The following is a 17,174-nucleotide window of genomic DNA, read 5'->3' as shown; positions in this document are numbered from 1 at the left end:
GCAGCCTGACAATATTCATGAGTTTTGAAAAAAGGTAGTTGCATTATGGGAGGTAGATTAATCTTGTTTGTTTCACATGGAAACCATGCTGTCCTTAATAGGCATAGTGGCTTGCTTCTTCCATGCCTAGAATGAGTCTGACATTATTTTTTTCCTCACATTACTATCTTAGTCATGTGAGTGTTGAGTCAGTCTTACAGACAGGGAGGGAAGCCCAATGCAGAGTAGGAACTTTGGTGATGGATGAAGCAATGTAATAAATAGATACAGCCAAACAGATGAGTGACTAGACAGAGAGAGCTTCAGTTGGGGTCAATTGACGCTTCGATGAAAAAACAGGAGGAAACACATACTGAGACACATCAAACTGAAGGTAGTGAGAATAGTCCATTTTAGTTGATACTTTCTAATACTTATGAATTTCTAAGTCTTAATATTTCTGACCTAAATATAGGGCTTAAAATATTTGTAACAAGGTGTAATGTGTATGATGTTCACATTACAGTTGTTTTTGTAAAAGTGAATGAAAAGTGCATGCGTGACTGTCTTTTGGGCTTTGGGGGAGTTAATGAGGAAAGGGCAATGGGCTGAACAGTATTGTTTACCTGGTATATGACTTGTGGGCATTTTTGGGGGTCATGGCTTGAGCTTGGGAAAGCATTAAAGAATTTTGACTTGATATAGACTCTTACTCCTGGCCTTCCTTGTGTGGGTTGATTTGGAGATGGGATCACTTTACCTCATTCAGGCAGGCTGCAGTTTACCAAGGTGCCTCCTTGGAACCACCCATGGTTAGAGGGAGAATTTTGGTGCTGATGCAGAGGCGGTATCAACCAAGAATCTTGGTTCTATAGGAATTTTGTGCCTTCTTTAGAGAGTATTAAACGGCCCTTCTTTACTTTAAAAGTCCCGTTAAATTGAGAAGTTGGATGCTCTTCTCTTTTTATCAACAGTAAGAGTTTCTATTTTTTAATCATGCATTCCTGAGCATATTTTGAAGTTTCTACATACTTTCCCACCACCAGATCTTCAAATATGGAATAGCAGGCAAGGTCACAACTAAGTTAATTTAAAAACCCTTTAAATTTAATCATTTCTCATCCAGGGTGCAGAAAAAATTCAGCCCATTTCTTCCTATATTAGTTTTCATCAGGACCCAATATATCTCTCCTGTTAGCTATTGTGATATGTGCCCCTGCTTGTCTCTCTAGATGAAGCACTCCTTCTCAGAGATTTTGGCCTTCATATTCAATTGATTTTTCCTGTCTGCAAAGAAAAGGGACAAAGTGTTCTTACCATACTTTTGCTTGGTAGTCATAATAGTTAAGTAGTGTTTTATAATATTCTGATAAGAAAAGTCTGGAATGGTGTTCGGTGATGGGGTTTTCCTCGATGGCATTATGTATTGTTAAATTTAAAAGGTATATTTTATGCTCTTTAATAGCACATCCCACTGCATAAGATCAATATCTACTTGAAAAATAGTCTAGTTATGAATGATACTATTCTTTCAACATTAATTTCATTTTGAATGTTGTTTTGCATCCCATTTGCCAAAGCTATGTGAATATTGTAAAGTTCAGGAAGGAACATGCTGAACACCTGCACTTTATAAAAATACAAAAACCAAGCCTGGGCGTGGTAGCGCATGCAAGTAATCCCAGCACTTTGGGAGGCCGAGGCGGGTGGAACATGAGGGCAGGAGATTGAGACCATCCTGGCTAACATGGTGAAACCCTGTCTCTACTAAAAATACAAAAAATTAGCCAGGCGTGGTGGTGGGCACCTGTAGTTCCAGCTACTTGGGAGACTCAGGCAGAAGAATCGCTTGAACTTGGGAGGCGGAGGTTGCAGAGAGCCAAGATTGTGCCACTGCCTTCCAGCCTGGGCAACAGAGTGAGAGACTCCGTCTCAAAATAAATATAAAAAAAAAAAACCAAAAAAACCAACAAAAAAAACTTGTAGTCATTTACAATTTTCTATAGTGATGAAAGCTGGATTTTTATTTGGCTAAATTGTAAGGTACCTCCACAGTTATCCCTTTATCACTTAAATGTTCTTTTGAATCATGAAACACAGAAGCATATTGGTTTTAGTACTGCCAATATGAATGACACAAGACCCTTTAGCAAACTATTTCTTCTCTTTTACTTTCTTTTTTTTTTTGTCACTTCTTCTCTTTTCCGATCTCTTTTCTCCATTCCTCCTCTTCTGTCCTGTCAGTCCTTTTCTCCACACTCCTTCCATCCCCTTTCCTCTTTCTCTTCCCCCTTTACCTTATTTTTTTTACGTCTCCCTCCTCTTTCTCTCCTTCCTTTCTCCTCCTCCATCTTCCCCTCCTTCCTATATTGCACATGTTCTTGTTCCTTCATAGAATGAAAAATGTAAATCATATTGATAAAGCACCAAGGGAAAAAATAAGGCTCTTTGGTAAAAATTTTAAAGACTATAAATATCAAAGCATAGCAGAAGGAATGATCTTGGTTTAACATTTTTCTGACCAACTTTTGAGTATGTCATTATATAACTAGCAAAGCAAAAAGATCTGAACAGTGTAAAGTGCATGAACAGTTGATTTTTCTACAGGTGTTCTCAATTTGGAAAGGATATTAAGCCAGGGACTGACATTTTCAGTCTTGCATCGACATTCTATAAGAACAGCACCAGCAACATCCTTCATTAATGAGAGAAGGATATAAAATGGAGCAGAATGAATTAAACTGTGAAATAGATGAATGTTGCTTTTGATCGCCCTTTCCATTTTCCTTCTCAGAGTTCTTTTTTCTCAGAGTATCTGTTCCCTGTCTTCCCACTGATGCTCCGTATCTCTAAATCCTAGCCACACAAGACTTGCTTCCTGTCCTTCCACATTGTGACTTATATTCTCTGGAGCTGCCTCTTGTTTAGTCTAACTCATTCTCAACTAGTCATTAGGGAAAAGGACCTGATAAAGTAAGGCCTTAGTGACTGGCAACAGCTTAAACTTTTTTCCTCCACCAGTGCTTTCTCCAAAGATACCCACTTGTTTAGGGAAATAGTGTTTTAAATCACAATCAATCAACCATCAACCGTCTAGGTACCTAAAGGATATCACAACATATCCTGGCATAATCTCATATGGAAAATAAAATGAAAATCAACTTTAAGAGTTGTGCTGTTCAATGTGGTAGCCACTACTCACATGTGGCTTTTCAATTTAAAATTAAATTAGTCATATTTAAATAAACTAAAAATTCAGTTTCTTACTTGTACTATCCAAATTTCAGATGTTCAGTAGCTACTACGTTGACCATTGTAGATACAGAAAATTTTCATCAACATAGAATACTCTTTTGGACCGTACTCCAGAGTGTACTTTAGAGTCAATACAGTTTCTTCGCAATTTCTTACCAAGACAATATAGCTTTATGTAGACTCCAAAATGATGATTTTGTGGCACTTATAGGTTCATACGTCCTAAAGTAAAATTAAACACAATGACTAGAGCAATTTTTTTCTTAAGCCCTAGTTAACTGGAAAATGACTTAGAAACATTTGAGTTAATTTCTATTTAACTGGATATTAAACTGTAGGAAAAGAGGAGATTTTTAACTCTTTTCATGCCAAGAACATCTTTAGTTGGTTGTAACTTCAAAATATTCAGAATGCCCACAATCCTTAAACAGCAGTGCTCTAGAGAATATGGGGAAGACATCGGGGACCACATCAAGAATATCTTAAGGATGCTGTTATTGAGAAGTTGTCACCACCCAGCAGTCATTTTCACACTCATCATTGTTAAGGAATTCTATAGCAGACATGACTTTGAGAGTTTTACAGTTGCAAGCTATGACTGCGCCACATCGGCTACTTGTTTTAATGCTCTACGGTGGTGCACAATTCACCCATGAATCCAGGGCTTGTGCTTAACCTGCTATTTCTCCCAAAGGACATAATTATAGACAGAAGTGAAAGGCAGAATCAAACAGAAATAGAGCACAATTGGGATTACTTATTTTTTTCCGTTTGCCCCCTGTGTACCTTTTCTTCTTTGTTGATGAATTGTTTTCTGGGAGAACTCCACAGGAATAACAATTGACATAAACCTCAGAAATGACAGGAACTATTCAAACATTTGTTTAAATTTTGCAGATTTGTAGTCATTTAGTCTCGGAATTATAAACCTCATGGACATAGAAGGTGGGACACACGTGCCATTACTGAGAAATTAAGATTTAATATACCTAAAAATATTGGGGCATATACTTTATTTTTAATAACAATCTCATTGTGTATAAAAATCATCTGTATTTTCTCTAAGTTCAACGTAGACAGAATAAGTTAATCACTGTTGCGTCTATATTTTTAGGATTTTTTACACATTTTAAATATAGACCTTGTAAAACACAAACATGTAAACACATATTTCCAAACAGATAATCAATCACAAAGGCTCCTTCATTAATATATATTGCCTCAGTCTACAATATTATGGTAAGATTAATTCAATATAATATTCAGTATCACAACAAAATCAACAGATTCCTGGAGGTGCTTATGTTACTATCCTTTAATACGGCAGTTGTGAAAATAGGAGAATCCTTCAAGATTTATCATATTATTGATATAAAAAGATAAAACTGAAAGAATTCACGATGTGTGGTGCTGTGCATAGACTGGTTTGCTTAACTGACAGAAATATGCCTAGGAGAAGAGGTTACTACCTTAGGTGAAATGAATGAAAGCAGATGAGTGAAATTTTTATCACTGTTCTGGTTTAACCATCATTACAGTATTAGGGCTATTTAAACGGTGTATGTTCATTACTTAGAAGATTTTTAAAGGAGTCTGTATGTATTATATTTAATTGATAAGTATATTGAATATCTAAAATATTTGCTTTTTTTCTGTTGTGCTAATTGATACACAACAAAATGCAAGTTAGGTACCCTGTGACTTACTATAGCTAAGTATGTATTTAAATTTGTATGTGTAGATTACACTAATTTGCCAAAGTACTATAAATAATTTGTGTTGATCATCTTGCTAATTTAGTTTATTTTTCACATTTTGCCTTTTTAAAGAGACTTTTTTTATATCTAAAGCTTCTATTCTTTAGATTAAGTGGAAATGCATTAAAACAAGAAATATACTACACAAAAGGGAGTCTGTGATCTCTCTGAATAGCATTTTCTGTTGGTAATCATAAGGAAAAATTTCATTCCACTTTTATCACTCATTCTGAAGATTGATAATATAGTTGCTTGAGAAACATTACTTATGCTGTGTGCTTATTATTTCTGCTGCTGTCAACGTGAAGCATAGCATGTGTTTTTGTGAAGAATGTCGGTACTTGATTATAATCATAGCTGCATCTCGTTTGATAGGCAATTTCACTTTGGAGAATAAGTGTAAGATTTTGAGTATTTTCAGTGTAAATCAGGTCAATCCCATCAGAGAATATAGAGTATGTGAATGATGAATAGCATTTATTCCATCATGTTATTAAAATACAGAAAACTTTTTTCCAACCAAAATATTGATTTTGTGCTTCAGCTTGTTTAAGATTGTGTGTAAGTTCTACATGTCCTGGTAAGGCATGGTCACAGCCTTGTTCAGAATCTGAAATATATTGGATGATTAATAAATATTGGTGGAATGATACATGTCTGTATGGTCTATTGGAGTGTTCTGTTTAGGAAAAGCTGCTTCCTTCATATGGGTCTATGGCTTTATTCATCAGGTATAGATGGTAGTGCGTTTAAATACAGAAAATAACATTAGCAAGGAAACCACTGAGGTGGACCCTATTCCGCCCTCCCATCCCAGATATTAAAACATGTTATAAAGCTACATTAACTAAAGTCCTATATGGTAGGCATAGGTTTTATTTTCCTCATTCTACCAGGGATGGAATAAAGGCTTCAGCAGTTGAAAGCACTTTCCCAATGTGAGTAGGGGGCCAAAATTCATGTTCAGTTTTTCTGACTCCAGAGCTCCACTGAAAAAGAAAGCCCTGATACTTTTAGGTCATATGTCTTTATTTTCTTTTTCTTTTTTTTTAAAGATAAGTATCCATATTTATCCCATTAGTAAAAACGTTTTTATAATTTACCTTTTGAGTAGCATTATGAAATAATGGCTCCCCAGACTCAACATGTCCAAATAATACTCAATTTATCAGGAACTAAATAGTATGAGCTCCTTTAAATGGACTGGACTCCTTTGTTCTTTTGCTGTCATCCCTGCTAATTTTAAGTGATTTTGGTTTCTGGCCACCAGATATTCCAGACACATTTTGATTCTTCTCATCCTAAGATATAAAATCAGCAACCTTACATGGAGTACAGATTCCTTATAGGGAATATTAGTATTAAATAAAAGGCTTCCAGCCCTTTAGTATTAAAGAAAGGCTAGATGACTTTTCTGTAATACTAAGTTTTTTCTTATTTTTAAGACTTTTTTTTAGAGCAGTTTTAGATTAACAACAAAATTGAGAGAAATGTACAGAGATTTCCCCCATTGTGTTCTGATCCTCTGCTCCTACACATGGATGGCCTCTCCATTATCAATATCCCCCAAATGTGGTGCATTTGTTACAATTGATGAACCTAAACTGACACGTTATCACCCACAATCTCTAGTTTATATTAGAGTTCACTCTTAGTGTTGTAGATTCTGTGGGCTTGGAAAAATGTATAATGAAATTCATCCACCATTATTATCATGTAGAGTATTTTTACTGCTTTAAAAATTCTCTGTTCTCTGCCTGTTTCTCCATCCCTCCTTGCTAACTGCTGGCAACCACTGACTTCTTACTGTCTCCATAGTTTTTCTCTTTTTAGAATGTCATATACTATAGTTGGAATTACATAGGATGCACCATTTTCATATGAGATTCTTTCATGTAGTAATATGCATTTAAGTTTCCTCTATGTCTTTTTGTGGCTTGGTATCTCATTTATTTTTAGTGCTGAATAATATTCCATTGTCTGGATGTACCACAGTTTATCCATTTACCTACTAAAGGACCTCTTGGTTGCTTCCAAGTTTTGGCAGTTATGAATAAGCTGCTATAAACATCCATGTGAAGGTTTTTGTGTGGACATGTTTTTGACTCATTTGGGCAAATACCAAGAAGAGCAATTGCTGGGTTATATTGTAAAGTATGTTCAGTTTGTTTTTCAAACAACCCCGTTAAAAAGTGGGCAAAGGACATGAACAGACACATTTCAAAAGAAGGCCTACATGTAGCCAACAAACATAGTTTTAAAAAAGCTCAGCATCATTGATCTTGGAGAAATGCAGATCAAAACTACAATGAGATATCATCTCGCACCAGTCAGAATGGCTATTATCTAAAGTAAAAAAATAACAGATGTTGGCGAGGTTGTGGAGCAAAAGGAACACTTATACATTGCTAGTGGGAGCCTAAATTAGTTCAACCATTGTGGAAAGTAGTGTGTCAATTCCTCAATACCTAAAAACAGAAATTCTATTTGACCCAAAGGAATATAAATCATTCTATCATAAAGACACATGCACACATATGTTCATTGCAGCACTATTTATAAGAGCAAAGACATGGAATCAAACTAAATGCCCACCAATGATAGACTGGATAAAGAAAATCTCATACACATATATCATGGAATACTATGCAGTTGTAGAAAGAGTGAGATTATGTCCTTTGCAGGAACATGGATGAGCTGGAGGCCATTCTCCTGAGCAAACTGAAGCAGTAACAGAAAACCAAATACTGCATTCTCTCATTTGTAAGCGGGAGCTAAATAATGAGAACACATAAAGGGAAACAACAGACACTGCTGCCTAATAGGGAGCAGAGGGTGGGAGGAGGGAGAGGTTCAGGAAAATAATGAATGGGTACTAGGCTTAACACCTGGTGACAAAATAATCTGTATAACAAACCCTCATGACACAAGTTTACCTGTATAACAAACTTGCACAGGTACCCCAACTTAAAAGTTTTTAAAATAATTGTTTCGTTTTTAAAATTTGAATTAAAACAATTTTAAATATTCAATTGACAAATAAAGAATGTATATATTAAAGGTATACAATGTGATGATTTTATATACATGTGCATTGTGTAATTATTACTCCAATCATATTAATTAACATATCCATTACCATCTATGTTGTACATTGGATCCCCAGAGCTTGTTTATCTTATAACTGAAAGTTTGTCCCCATTCGTCAACATCTCCCCATTTCCCACACCCTCTCATCCTTGCCAACTGCTGCTTCACTCTGTTTTTATGATTTATGTCAAATCAAAACTGATTTTACATATGAGTGATATCATATTGTATTTGTCTTTCTGTGTCTGGCTGATTTCACTTAGCAAAATGCCCTCCAGGTTCATCCACAAATGGCAAGATTTCCTTCATTTCTTAATGCTGAATACTATTCTATTGTAAGCAGTTGTATATATACATATATATGACCATTTCTTTATTCATTCATTCATTTACAGACACTTAGGTAGTTGCCATGTTTTGGCTATTGTGATAATGATGGAATGAATGTGGGAGTGCAGATGTCTCTTTGAGTTACTTAGTTCCTTCAGATATAAATTCAGAAGTGGAATTGCTAGATCTTATGGTAGTTGTATATTTAATTTTTGAGGAATCTCCCCACTTTTTTTCATAATGACTGTATCAATTTACATTCCCACCAACAGTGTGCAAAAGTTCCCTTTTCTCCACATCCTCTCAAATACATATTATCTCTTGTGTTTTTAATAATATCCGTCCTAACAGGTCTGAGGTAATATCTCATTGTGGTTTTGAGTTATATTTCCCTTGATGATCAGTGCTATTGAAGATCTTTTGATGCACTATTGGCCTTTTGTATGTTTTCTTTTCAGAAATGTTTATTCAGGGCCTTTACTTACTTTTAATTGGATTATTATTATTATTATTATATTGTTATTGAGTGGTGTGAGTTCCTACTATATTTTGGATATTAACCCCGTATTGAATACGTGGTCTGCAAATATTTTCTCCCATTCTTTCTGTGTGTTGCCTTTTCATTTTGTTGGTTGTTTGCTTTGCAGAAGATTTTTAGTTTGATGTAGTCCCACTTAAATCTTTTTGCTTTTGTTCCTTGTACTTTTGGTGTCATCTAAAAAGACATTGTCGAGACCAATGTCAAGAATCTTTTACCCACTGTTTTCTTCTAGGAGTTTTACAGTTTCAGGTCTTACAGTTATGTCTTTTATCCATTTCAAATTAATTTTTGTGAGTGATGTAGATAAGGGTCCAATTTTATTTTATTTTTGTATATAAATATTCAGTTTTCCCAGCACCATTTATTGAAGAGACTATTTTTTCCCCATTGTGCTTTTATCGAATATTAGTTGACTGTATATGTGTGTGTTTATTCCTGGACTCTTAATTCTATTCCAATGGTGTTTATGTATGTTTTTATACTAGCACTATACTGTTTTGATTGCTATAGCTTTGTAATATACTTTGAAATCAGGAAGTGTGATCCCTCCAGTTTTGTTCTTAAGATTGTTTGGCTATTTGTGGTCTTTTGTGGTTTTGTATGAATGTTAGAATTGTTTTTTCTATTTCTTTGAAGAATACTGTTAGAATTTTGACACAGATTGTTTTGACTCTGTAGATCACTTTGGGTAATATAGACATTTAACAGTACTAATTATTTTGATCCATGAACATCAGGGTACTTTTTCATTTGTTTGTGTCTTCAGTTTTTTTCATCAATGCCTTGTAATTTTTAATGTAATCACAGATCTTTCAAATCTGTGGTTAAATTTGTTTCTAAGTGGTTTATGTTTTTGATGCTCATATACGTTACATTTTTTTTTCCAGATAGTTTTTTGTTAGCATATAGAAATGCAACTGATTTTTATAATTTGGGTTTGTGTCCTGCAACTTTATTGAATTTGTTTATTAGTTCTAATAGGTTTTTGGTTGAGTCTTTGAGTTTTCTATGCATAATATTATATAATCTGCAAACAGAGAAAATTTTACTTCTTTCTTTCCCTAATTTGTATGTGTTTTATTTCTTTTTCTTGCTTAATTGCTCTGGCTAGGACTTCCAGGAATATATTAAGTAGAAATGGTGAGAGTGGGAGAATATGTCTGATTTTGTAAGAAACTGCCAAAGTGTCTTTCAAAGTGGTTTTATCACTTTGCATTCCCCTCAGCAATGAATGAGAGTTTGTATTACTCCACATTCTTGCCAGCATTTGGTGTAGTCAGTGTTCTGGAATTTGGCCATTCTAATAGATGTGTAGTGGTATCTCATTACTGTTTTACTTTGCATCTCCCTTATGACTTATGCTTATTTTCATATGCTTATTTTCTATCTGTATATATTTTTAAGTGAATTATCTGTTCAGGTCATTGGTCTATTTTTAAAAATCAGGCTATTTATTTATAGTTGAGTTTTAACAATCCTTCATATGTTTTGGATAATATCCTTTATCAGATATGCCTTTTACAAATATTTTCTCCCAGTCTGTGGCTTGCTTTTTCACTCTCTTGATGTCTTTATTTTTTAACAGATATATGTTAGCCAAACATATTTGTAATAGTTTAAATAGTGTAAACCCAACATAAAAAGATTGAAATTCTTGCAACTGATTAATTTATAAAACAATATTATATTCATTCTGGTAAACAAAGAAAGCATTTTGTCTATTTGATTCCAGAATAATTAGTTGATTAATACTTGAATCTAAAAGAATAGTAAATGTTTGATCCATAATTATATTTTTAAAATTTAAGAATTTGAATTTTTAATTACTTTGTATTTTTATTTATTTATTTATTTTTGTAGTTAGCTATTTAATGAGGTTCTTAAGACATTTAGAACACCAATTTGTGAGGATAAATTCTATTCGTCAGGGCAAACACAGATCGCAGGTAGCCCTGGAGCTGAGGAACAGCTTTGATTTTTGGTAGAATTTGTGAGTCCACAGCTTTCTGATCAATCTTGCGCTGCTCTGTAATCTCGTATTTCTCTTTTTCTGTGTCGAAGATCTCACCTTCCTGGTGTCTGGGCTTCCGTAGCTGCTTCTTCTTGAAGTAAGCATCAGTAAGATGTTTTGGGATTTTGACATTGCTGATATCGATTTTGGTTGAGGTGGCAATGACAAATTTCTGGTGTGTTCTTCGTAGAGGAACTCGATTGAGGACCAGAGGTCCAGTCACAAGTAACAAGCCACTAGCCAGCTGCTTCAGGAAGACCACCCTCTTGCCCCTGTGGCGTCCAGTGAGGATGATCAGAATGGTCCCGGGGGTAATGCTGGCTCGCAGTTTTCTCATGTGCTGACTGAAGGGTTTTTTGCCGTGGCTCAACAGCTTTCGAGACACATCTTCAGTAGGATAGTATCTAGGCATTTTGCGAAGTTTAACCACCCGGGTACCGCCGTTCTTGTCACCACCAACTGGTTTTGTAAGAGTTACAAGAACCTTCTCCTTCTTTTTCTTTTCAACCTTGGATTTAGCGGCTGAGTACTTCCTCTTGTACATAGCCTTTCTGGAATACATGGCAGATTGGGAATACCTGCCAATTCCTCTGACAAGGACAGGGTTGCGGCTGCAATGGGGCTTCCCCTTCTTGGGCTTCTTAGCCTTGAGGTTACCCTTTTTCACCTTGCCACCAGCATCAGCCTTCTTGGCTTCGGGTTTCTTCTCTTTAGTATCTGGCTTCTCAACTTTTTCACCCGCCATCTTGCAAGATGGGAAAGAGCTACTTTGTATTTTTATAAGTAATATGAAATGAAGCCTAGTTATTAAAAAATTAAAACCTTACTACCCCAGTTTGGGTTCTTGTCTCATCCTTCCCCCAAAATAATAATTGCTATGGTATTGGTATGTTTCCTTTAGTCCTTTTCCTAGGCTCTCATATACATATACATATGCACTCAGAGAAAATACAAAGTGTTGTGTGCTCATTTTAAAAATATGTATGATATCATTATATATATCATCCTGCCATTTTGTTTTTTATTTTATCATGTATTCTGGTAATTTTTCAAGCTATTATATATAGATTCATCCCACATTGTTCTCTCAAATACATATAGAGCTATGATCTCAATCTTCTCAAAATGTAGCAATTATTTCTGTTTCTAGAGGCGATAGAGTTTTCTTTCACTATAAGTCATATTGATTAAAATAATCCTTATAAGTTCTTTTCTGAAAGATAGTCTTTAGGCTACAACCAAAACCAAAAATGATAAGCAATGCTTATTTAAACTACATCTTCTCCATTAACTGATTTAATATAAGACATTCCCTACATCACTATTTGAATTGGTTCTCATACTTCCATTCTGTGGGTAGTATACATCTTTTGTATTTTAAAATATTGATGTGTGCCAATTTAATTTAATTTTAATCATTCTTTCATAGTGTCAGATTTTTCAAAACTCCTACAGATGGATGAAATATATATTCTCCCTTCTCTACCTTTGACGCAGTTTTTTTGTCTACTCAGATGTAAAGTACCTCTCTTCAATTTGGCTTGTTTTCAAGTTTCAGTCTTTCTGCTTCTAGTTCTATAATTATAATGCTGATGCCTGTTCAGGTAGACTTAATAACATAAAATCTGGATAAGATCACATCCAAACTGTTTTTTAGCAGTTCATTTAAATATTTTAAAATTAGTGAATAAAAATTATATATATTTGTGGCATATAACGTGATGTTTTGAAATACGTATACATTATTCAGTGGCTACATCAAACTAATATATGCACTACCTCACATACTTTTTTTTTGTGGTGAGAACACTTAATATCTACTCTTAGCAATTTTCAAGTATATAGTACATTATTATTAACTATAGTTACCAAGTTATGCAATAGATTTCCTGAATTTATTCCTCCCATCAAAGTAAAATTTTGAATCTTTTGACCAGCATCTCCTGAATCCTGTACCTGCCCCCAACCCCTGGTAACCACCACTCCACTCTGTGTCTGAGTTAGGTTCTTTTAGATTTTACATATAGGTGAGATCACGTGGTATTTGTATTTCTGTGCATGGCTTATTTCACATAACATAATGTCTTCTAGGCTTATCCATGTTGATGTAAATGACAGAATTTTCTGTTTTTTTGTTTTTTGTTTTTTTTTTTGACAGGGTCTCGCTCTGTAACCCAGGCTAGCGTGTAGCGGCATGCTCACAGCTCACCGCAACCTCGACTTCTTGGGCTCAAACAATTATCCCACCTCAGCCTCCCTAGTAGCTGGAACTACAGGCATGCGCCACCATGCCTGGCTAATTTTTGTATATTTTGTAGAGATGAGGTTTTGCCATGTTGCCCAGGCTGGTCTCGAACTCCTGGACTCAAACCAGCCACCCACCTCAGCCTCCCAAAGTGCTGCAATTATAGGCGTGACTCATGGCACCCTGCAGATTTTTTTCTTTGTAAAGGTTGAATAGTATTCCGTTGCATATATACTACATTTTCTTTATCCATTTGGCCATTGGTAGACACTTAGGGTGATTCCATATGTTGGCTATTGTGAATAATGCTGCAGTGAACATGAGAGTACAGATATCTCTTTGACATACTGATTTCATTTCCTTTGGATATATACACAGTAGTGGGATTGCTGATTAGTTCTATTTTCAATTTTTAAAGGAACCTCCAGCTGTTTTTCATGATAGCTGTATCAGTTTATATTTCTACCAGCAGTGTATAAGGATTCCCCTTTTCTCTATATCTTTGCCAACAAGATTACCTATAACTTTCAATTCCAAGTTCTGTGGATCTAAATCCCTCCCTGAGAATTCTACGAATGACTGGTTTGCCAGGCTCAAATGATCCTCCTACCTCGGCCTCCTGAGAAGCTGGGAATACAGGGATGTGCCACCTTGCCCAGCTAATTTTTATATTTTTTGTAGAGACAGGTTTCACTGTGTTGCCCAGGCTGATGTTGAACTCCTGGGCTCGAGCAATTGGCCCACCTCTGCCCCCAAAGTGCTGGGATTACAGGCGTGAGTCACTGTGCCTAGCCCTGCTTTGCCTTTAATCATTTTGATTCTGCATTTAATTGTCCAGACTTACGCCTGGTCAATCTGTACTTAACTAACTACTCTTTTTATTTATACAACACATCCACATTGTGGTTATGTATTTTTGTGATTTTTTTTGGTTAATAGTTGTCAGTTCTGAGATGTGAGCCCTGTGAGGAGGGCAGGGATCCTCACCATTCTATTACCAATTCCTAGCACAGTACCTGGCACACAGTAGGCTCTTTAAGAGACTCAAAATGTAAGGAAGGAATAATTGAAGAGTACTTGGGATTTGCGATGAGGAGAAGATAGCCTTGAAAATAAAGGGGAAGGCTGGGCACAGTGGCTCACACCTGTAATTCCAGTACCTTGGGAGGTCAAGGCAGGTGCACTGCCTGAACTAAGGAGTTTGAGACCAGCCTGAGCAACATGGTGAAACCCCATCTTTACAAAAAGTACAAAAAACTAGCTGAGTGGGGTGGCACACACCTGTGATTCCAGTTACTCTGGAGGCTGAGTTGGGAAGGTCACCTGAACTAGGCAGGTCAAGGCTGCAGTGAGCCATGATTGCACAACTGCACTCCAGCCTGGGTGATAGAGTGAGACATTCCTCAAATTTTTTTCAAAAAAGAAAGAAACAAAGGGGAGATAAGAGAGAGAGAAAGAGAAAGAGAGAGAGAGAGAAAGAGAGAGAAAGGAAATGAGTGAGAGAGAAAGACTATGTCTTCCTTGAAGACAAGGAGGAGAAGAAATGAGTGGAAAAACATGATGAGATTCAGGTGAATGAAGAAGTTTGCCAGGTGGTTTCATCTCAGTTTCCCCAGAGTAGTAGAAAGTTTCAGGATTTGGTAGTTATATAAAATTGGATTTGAATCCTACATCTTCTCTTTTAAGGGGATTATTAGATAACTTACTTAATCTTGCTCACTCTCGATTTTCACATGTATGAATTAATGATGATAATACACCACAAAATGGTTGGTAATGATTAAATAAGACAACAAAAGCAGCATTGCATGGTACTTACAGCATGGAACTGGAAGTAGACAGATTTGGACAGACTCTTCCCTCCGCTACTTATTAGCTAAGTGATCCTGGGCAAGTTACTTAAAGTCTTTAATTTTGAAAAGAAGTGGTAGGAAGAAAAATAAGGAATGAAATTTATTAATCAAATAAATTATAAGATATCCAGAAAGAGATAAAAATATAGAGGGTGATATCAGTACAGATATATTTGTTTATAGCTATGGGCCAGGATTCAAACACAGGCTATCTGCTTCTAAGACCTGGGTTCTAAATTTCTAGCTATACTTACTCTTTTAAACAAAATAATCTAACAGAAGAATATGGAGTTGGGACTCTTTAATTACATTAAAATAATGTTCTGTCAGCAATCAAAGTATTAAGGAACTTTGAGTGGAACTTTAAAAAAGGAAAAATATTTTCTATTTCAATGGAGTGGCATCCTGAAAAAAACAACATCCTATTGATTGTCTTTCATGGGATTAATGCCATGAAACGCACTGAAATACTGTTTTAACATAGCTATGGTGCATCAGAAGAGGTCAAAATTTATTTCAGTTGGTCTTAAACAAATCCAGTGCCATTTCACAGGACATTCAATTTACTTTAAAAAATTCTTGGCTTTTTATTGATTCGGTGACAAAGTCAGTGAAACTTTAATAAGATGGAATAGTAGGACAATTGTTTTAGGCACAATCAAGAGCCCTGCCTATAGGTATCAGATGTCAGAACAGACAATGATTTGAGTTCAGATGAGCTTGAAGAATCAGAAATCTTAAAGGTCAAGCATGTAAAATTCCAAATGCTGAGATAGTTTGAGGAATGACCCTGTAGAGCAGAAACTAGAGTGAACTTAATTCTACAATACAGGCCATTTGCTAACATGAAATCATAGCCAGAACACGTAAAATCACAGCAGTTTTTTCTTCCAGTACTTACAACAAACAGATTTGAAATGTAATCAGCTTTTCCTATTGTCACAATGCTGGAGACATATTGACTGCTTCTATCACATCTTCTAATTGCATTAGAGCAATTAAAGAGTAATTATATTGCTTGCATAGTCTTTTCTTAATGATGCCACCCTGGAGGTACATTTCCAAAAAGGTTTTAATTGGTTTAATTTAATTTAATTTAATTTAATTTTTTTTTTTGAGATAGTGTCTCGCTCTGTAGCCTAGGCTGGAGTGCACTGGCGTGATCTCAGCTTACTGCAACTTCTGCCTCCTGGGTCCTGGTTCAAGCAATTCTCCTGCCTCAGCCTCCGGAGTAGCTGGGATTACAGAAACGCGCCACCATTCCCAGCTAATTTTTGTATTTTTACTAGAGACGGGGTTTCATCATGTTGGCCAAGCTGGTCTTGCACTCCTGACCTCGTGATCTGCCCGCCTCAACCTCCCAAAATGCTGGGATTACAGGCATGAGCCACCATGCCCGGCCTAAATAGTTTAATTTTTGTTATGAAACATTGGAGTGGAAAGTCTGTACTAAATGAGTGAGCCAAAGAAAGATGTGGTAAAAGTGGCAAATGAAATAAAGGGGAAGACTTAGATGAATGAAGCCTTAACTGATGGCCAAGCCCATGGTAGGGATTATGGTTTCATCAAAAATAATATCTACTAGGTAAAGAAAATGTTAAATTTGCTTTTTATACAGTTAATTTCCTTTCATGTTGTTTTTTAATTTTTTTTTTCCATGTAAGATGGAAAAATGGAGAGACTCAATAGAGGAATTGAAAAACAGGAGGAAAAGGCCGGGTGTGGTGGCTCACGCCTGTAATCCCAGCGCTTCGGGAGGCTGAGGCAGGTGGATCACATGGTCAAGAGATTGCAACCATCCTGGCAAACATGGTGAAACCCTGTCTCTACTAAAAATACAAAAATTAGCTGGACGTGGTGACGCTTGCCTGTAGTCCCAGCTACTTGGGAGGCTGAGGCAGGGAGAATCGCTTGAACTTGGGAGGCAGAGGTTGCAGTGAGCCAAGATCACGCCACTGCACTCAAACCTGGTGACAGAGCAAGACTTTGTCTGGGGGAAAAAAAAAAAAAAAAAAGAAAGAAAGAAAGAAAGAAAAATAGGAAGAAAAGAGTCAGGAAAGTAAGAATTCTCCTACATGCTTTTAAGATATTTAACCAATTTTATATCAGATCT

The 17,174-nt window shown here is 35.9% G+C and overlaps 1 protein-coding gene and 1 pseudogene across 10 annotated transcripts in view; one reads left to right on the top strand and one right to left on the bottom strand.

Annotated features, from left to right (window-relative positions):
• Positions 1-17,174, top strand: part of CTNNA3 (catenin alpha 3) — a 1,832,183-nt gene that overhangs the window by 514,613 nt on the left and 1,300,396 nt on the right. The gene's annotated exons all lie outside the window — the stretch shown is intronic.
• LOC101011113 lies at positions 10,804-11,723 on the bottom strand (annotated as a pseudogene). The gene has a single exon (XR_651719.3). The product of XR_651719.3 is annotated as a 60S ribosomal protein L6 pseudogene (transcript).

Source organism: Papio anubis, chromosome 11 (genome assembly GCF_008728515.1).
Source record: "Papio anubis isolate 15944 chromosome 11, Panubis1.0, whole genome shotgun sequence".
In the NCBI taxonomy this organism is placed as follows: domain Eukaryota; kingdom Metazoa; phylum Chordata; class Mammalia; order Primates; family Cercopithecidae; genus Papio; species Papio anubis.
The sequence above is the reverse complement of the archived record's forward strand: the minus strand, read 5'-3'. Positions and strand labels throughout refer to the sequence as shown.